Source organism: Daucus carota, chromosome 7, assembly GCF_001625215.2.
Source record: "Daucus carota subsp. sativus chromosome 7, DH1 v3.0, whole genome shotgun sequence".
Classification (NCBI taxonomy): domain Eukaryota; kingdom Viridiplantae; phylum Streptophyta; class Magnoliopsida; order Apiales; family Apiaceae; genus Daucus; species Daucus carota.
This window is the reverse complement of record NC_030387.2, coordinates 21334473-21341004: the sequence shown is the minus strand read 5'-3', so window position 1 is coordinate 21341004 and position 6532 is coordinate 21334473. Positions and strand designations below refer to the sequence as shown.

The following is a 6532-nucleotide window of genomic DNA, read 5'->3' as shown; positions in this document are numbered from 1 at the left end:
TGTTGAATTTGGTTTAGAGGTTAGTGGGCTTTTATTTGTTATATTTGGAATGGCTAGATTTTCCGGTCAAATTAATTTTCCGGTGAGATGTAAGCTATTCCGGGCACCTCCATCAATTCCGGCAAAATCCTTTTAGTTTCCTGTTGGCTACGCGTGTTTTGTATTTCGTTAGTATACAGAATGTATGCACTTCTGTTTCTTCTATTTTCTTAACTTCGCCGCGCCTGACCTGCTGTTTTTTTTTATTATTAATTAATTAAGTAAATTTGAAAGTAATTGTTTTGTTTGCGGCCACTGATTATGAGTAACAGTAATCTAATCAGATAGTTTTGTATGTGCACTGCTCATAGTTTCTTCGTTCCGCGAGCAGCTGATTTTCGTTTTGTTTTTAATTTGTTTATCCTTAATCATTGGTTGAGTAATTAATTAGTTATTTGTTAATTTTAGATTAATAGTTACATATTAATTTCTTATTTTAATTATCAATTTAGATTAATCCAAACTCTCCTCAAAATTAATTGGTCTAATTCGATTAAGTTAAAAATTAAGTTTTGGCGAAAATAAATTTTAATCTCTGTGGACGAATCTTAAATATTAAAACGGTGATCGTGTGCTTGCGATTAATTTCAAAATCATTTTTTGAGCACATCAAGTTTTTGGCGCCGCTGCCGGGGAACGAACCCGGGTCACCCGCGTGACAGGCGGGAATACTTACCACTATACTACAACGACTTGATGTGCTCAAAAAATGATTTTGAAATTAATCGCAAGCGCACGATCACCGTTTTAATATTTAAGATTCGTCCACAGAGATTAAAATTTATTTTCGCCAAAACTTAATTTTTAACTTAATCGAATTAGACCAATTAATTTTGAGGAGAGTTTGGATTAATCTAAATTGATAATTAAAATAAGAAATTAATATGTAACTATTAATCTAAAATTAACAAATAACTAATTAATTACTCAACCAATGATTAAGGATAAACAAATTAAAAACAAAACGAAAATCAGCGCGCACGCGGAACGAAGAAACTATGAGCAGTGCACATACAAAACTATCTGATTAGATTACTGTTACTCATAATCAGTGGCCGCAAACAAAACAATTACTTTCAAATTTACTTAATTAATTAATAATAAAAAAAAACAGCAGGTCAGGCGCGGCGAAGTTACGAAAATAGAAGAAACAGAAGTGCATACATTCTGTATACTAACGAAATACAAAACACGCGTAGCCAACAGGAAACTAAAAGGATTTTGCCGGAATTGATGGAGGTGCCCGGAATAGCTTACATCTCACCGGAAAATTAATTTGACCGGTAAATCTAGCCATTCCAAATATAACAAATAAAAGCCCACTAACCTCTAAACCAAATTCAACAATAAATTTTACACTAAATAGCCCCATAAATTACCCATTTTTGACCAAAACAAGACTCAAATCAAACCAAATGAACTCTAAACTACACCAAATTTTAAATCTAGCCTAAACATCATATTTCCAACATAAACCCACTAACCTCAACTCAAAATCATAAACTAAAATTCACACTAAAAAGACCCCAAAAATACCAAAACCAAGAACAAAAACCATACCAAATCCTACCAAACTAACTCCAAATCAAACAAAACTTCAAAACTAGCTTATCTACCAAGTCTCTAACAAAACCCCATCAAACTACAAGCTAAAATCAAAATCTAGAATACTAAACCATTGAACCCACTAATAATATTGAGAATTAAAAGGGGCTCAATCTAAATACTAAAAAATGCAAGCTTAAAACATATAATTAGGCTCCTTTCAATCCACAAGTAATTTTGAGTCTCATGTGGTTAGAGAAAGATTTCATAGCCTAGAAGTAAAAGTAAAGAGCAAGATTTAAGAACAAAAATGAATACTTGTATTGATATAATAAAAGTGTTTAGAAATTTAGAGTGCTACTACTAGATCTACTACATAAAAGAGAGGCTACTAAAAATATGAACTCCTAGGTTAAAAAGAAGATGATTACAAGTAAAGGGGGTGGGGGTATTTATAGCTAGAAATGTAGGGTTTAGGGGTAGGGTGGCTAAATCTAATCCATCCATGTGTGATGTGTGTTGGGTAAATCATAGCCATCCATGTGCCCCCTTGCTTGCCAACTCTCTTTGATTTTCTTCTTTTCTTTTCTTTTCTCCCTTTTTCTTGCATTTTCTCTTCTTTCTTTATTTATCTACAATTTCCTGAAATAAAATAAATAAGCGATTAATACTACGAAAATAAACAAAAAAATAGGCACTTAAATATGCAAAAATATGGACTAATCAAACTTCCCCATACCTATCTTTTGCTCGTCCTCGAGTAAAAATCAAAAGAAAAGAAATAAACTAAGAAAACTAGATGCGATTCCTAGGCTCCTTTTCGTAGGCGTGACGGGTGATTTTAGGTTCACCAACCCGTTAAACTCGTAGACGATCTCTACAAGAGGAGTTTTGTCTCCTAAGGGTTTACAGAAGATATACCCATAAAATCTTCGAGACATTCTAGCAAGTGTCTACTCGGCTCTACTCTAATTTCGTTGGTGTTAACAAAAAGCGTTTTTAAAGAAAATACGACTTAAAGATTCATCTACTAATAATCAAGATACAGTTGTCTCTAATCTACTTGTAATCGACTCAAAAATTTACTAGAAATCCAAGGAGTGTAAGTAATTTAAGGCCTTTGATGGATCCTAATTGTCTAAGAACATTTTCTCTTTTTCAACCAATTTTGAACTGACCCAATCTCTATCGAAACAAATATCTAGCCAAACTTCACAAACTCTTATTCTTTTTTTTTTTTTTTTTTCTTTTCTCTCTTTTTTTTTTGCATTGACTTTATTTTGTCCGTTTTCTTAGGCAAACAATGTTACCCATGTAGCGAGCTTTAGGTCAGTGACTCCAAACCAAACGGTCTTAGGGCACTAGGTTTTAAAATCCCCCTACGGACTTAATTGCTCGAGTAACAAAGGCCACAAAACGAGACTAGCCAATCTACTTTTGCCCATTTATCTAAAGATTTTATCTATAAAGAACAACGGGTATTGAAGTAGTTATTCCTTTTCTTTTTCTATTTTTTTTTTTTATTTTTATTCGCAAAGGTTCGATTCGACATTGTTTCAACATGTGGGTTCTCTCTCAGGTATCGAATAATATCACTAGACAATCTCTCCATCAAAGGTCTCGTGCAAAAGTGTGTGCCATCTTGGAATTTAAAGTACAAATCGGTCGATACAAGCTTCAAAAAGACAACCTTACTCAACTACGTTCAAATAATCTAAAAGACACTACATATATATACTTTTCGAAAAATATGCTAAACACCAACTACTCCTAAAGTTCGAGTGAGGGAAAGACAACTTAGCTAAAACATCTCTATTTTTGGATTTTTCTAATTTTTTCATTTTTTAGGGATTTTCATTTTTTTAAGAATTACACTAAAGCCCTCCCCATACCTAAATCATGCATTGTCCTCAATGTATGCAAAAGAGAGAATTAAAATGAGAGAGTAAAGAGAAAAATACCTGAAATGGATATGAAGGGGATTTTTATTTACGAATGAACACTTACACTACTCGCACCTTTTCTTCCCCATACCTGAACTTCATGAGGGAAGGCTCGAAGAACGAATTGAATCAACCAATTCCGGAAGGAAAGATGGGAGGAAGCTTCGAGAAAGAGTCAAAATGTGTGCGAAAATTTTTAGGCACAAAAACTTTCTCTAGCATATGACCATCGTTTACCCCTATAGGACAAGTGTCACTAATGTTCTTCCTAAACCAACTTAATGCTTCTTTATTATCAAGCAAATTAGAGATTATGCAATTTTGGTCATAGGATAAATCACTAGGAACGATGTAAGAAACGACGTCATCATTCCCTAAGGCGCTATGCGAATGATGGAACAACGAGTCAAATGTCGGTGATTCACCTACATGACTCTCTAAATCGGGCCTAGGGTCAACACTAACAATCTCGGGTGGAGTTTCCCATTTTGAACAAATTTCGTTCAATTCTCCTAACAACTCCTCCGAGGTCAACTCTTTCAACGACTCATGATATTTCCTATTGCTCTCGTTGTTGACTTTGAAATCCTCGTTGAGAAGAGACTCAATCTCACTATCCTCAAAACTAGACCATGTGACAAACTTGTTGACCACATTAACCCCTATAGGTTGCTCGTATAGCTCATTGGGTTCTTTTCCTACATTGAAAATGTTTAAGTCTATGGTCATGTTTCCAAAAGTGAGCTTCATAGAACCATTCCTACAATTGATTAAGGCATTGGATGTAGCAAGAAAAGGTCTTCCTAAAATGATAGGAATTTGGTTCTTAGGATTCGAGACGGGTTGAGTCTCGAGCACAACAAAGTCAACGGGAAAGATAAAATCACCGATTTTGATCAACACGTCCTCAATAATCCCCTTTGGCATTTTAATAGAACGATCGGCAAGTTGAAGGGTCATATTGGTGGTCTTGAGATCCCCTAAACCTAGGGCTTGGTAGACCGAGAAAGGAAGAAGATTCACACTCGCTCCTAAATCAAGTAAAGCTTTATCCACAAAAGTATTGCCTATGACACAAGAAATTGTAGGACAACCGGGGTCCTTATATTTCACGGGAATTTGATTCGAGAGAATCGAGCTTACTTGTGAGGTCAAAAAGGCTTTCTTAGGAACATGAATGGTTCTCTTATGGGTACACAAATCTTTTAGACACTTAGCATAAGAAGGAACTTGTTGAATGGCATCTAAAAGAGGAATGTTTATCTTGACTTGTTTAAAAACCTCTAGAATTTGTTCCATTTGGGCCGATTGTTTAGGGCGAATGAGTCTTTGTGGGTAAGGAACCCTTGGCTTGTAAACTTCTTCGTTGGGCTTTTGAGAAATGGGCCCAGGACTAGGTTCACTCATGGACTCACGAACTTTTGAACATTCGGACTTATCATAAACATGGCTTGACAAAGAAGGATTTGTTTTAGGAATCGACTCCTCATTTTCATTAACGTTCTCACCAACTTTGTTATCCACTTGGTTTCCCGACCTCAGAGAGATAATCGCATTAACATTCTCGGGAGGTCTTTGTTTGAGAGGAAACTTAGGATTGACCTCGGGTTGACTTGGCAACTTGTTCTTCTCTCGCTCACACAACGCGCTAGCTAATTGACTCAATTGGGCCTCTAACTTAGACACGGCTTGCACGTTAGAATGCAAGATTTTCCTATCTTGGGTTAGGGTTGTCATGAAAGTTTGTTGGGATTGGGTCAAGTTAGTTTGCGATTTCACTAAGGCCTCTATGCTCTTTTCTAAGGAATTGAGTCTCTTATCCGAATCATTAAAACCGGGAGGATTTAACGGAGCTTGACACGGGTTTTGATAATTCGGAAAAGAATTGGGATTGGGCCTAGGGAAATTTTGTTGAGGAGTTGGAAAAGAATTTGGCCCTTGATTCATTTGAAAATTGGGTTGAGGAACTTGACAATTTTGACCTTGGGTCCATGATAAAGTTGGGTGATTTCTCCACCCGGGATTATAAGTGGGTGCAAACGCATCATTCCTAGGATTTTGAAACATCGCATTTACTTGTTCAAGTTCATGCGAAAGTTGGGTTCCGGGATTTTGAAAATTGTAATTAGGGAGCATCGACATTTGTGGGGGAGATTTACTAGTTTCTAAAGCTTCAAGTCTCCTAGTTAGGGTGGCTAATTTGGCATCGGTTGCCACATTATTTCCTATCGAATGCAAGCCCCTAGCGCTAGATGACTGTTCGGTGAAATCTACACGCAAGCGCACGTGATCACAAGTAATATATTAAGTTCGATCCCACAGAGACTGGTGAATTAAGAATACGCACCTATGCAACAATGTATGATCAATTATCACTGCCAAGACAATTAACAAGGATTGGTTTCTTTTATACTAATAATTAAAATTACTAATCAAATTCAGAATAGGAAAACACATGGGATTCTAATTTCATTATCGAATTCATCTAGAATTGAAATTACTGATTAACATGTGACTGTTGATCCTAATCAGACAACACGAAAGTAATACATGCCAACTCTCGTTGCACATATATCATACCAATCAAAATCCACAATTAAGATAGAAATCTCATGGACACCAACAAAGCTCAGACCCTATATCTCTATAGCGGTAGTGTAAGCAGAGAGGTTTAATAACAAGTTGTCTATCGTGATTACACAGGGTGATAAAAATAGTTCAAGTTTATCACAAATTATGTTTCATTCACATAATCCTATGTTTACATGGCAAAGTTCTAAATTCAATCATCCACTCTCGCTTCAGAAAGAATTAACACACAACTTAGAAGTTAGCTACGCTCCTAAGAAGAATGAGCACGGCTCATGCAAAGAACTCAACATATGTCACACAATCAAGTAATTACATTCGTTACTGAACTACGTCGATAAATCCATTAGAATCCCATGAAGGCGGTTAGTTCATAATCGAACTAATCGACATCATGGATTCTAATGATAACATGG

The 6532-nt window shown here is 35.8% G+C and overlaps 1 non-coding gene across 1 annotated transcript; it reads right to left on the bottom strand.

The window, feature by feature from the left end:
• Window positions 1-660: 660 nt before the first annotated feature.
• Window positions 661-732, bottom strand: TRNAD-GUC (transfer RNA aspartic acid (anticodon GUC)). The gene has a single exon. It is a non-coding gene; the product is annotated as a tRNA-Asp (tRNA).
• Between the last annotated feature and the right edge of the window lie 5800 nt (window positions 733-6532).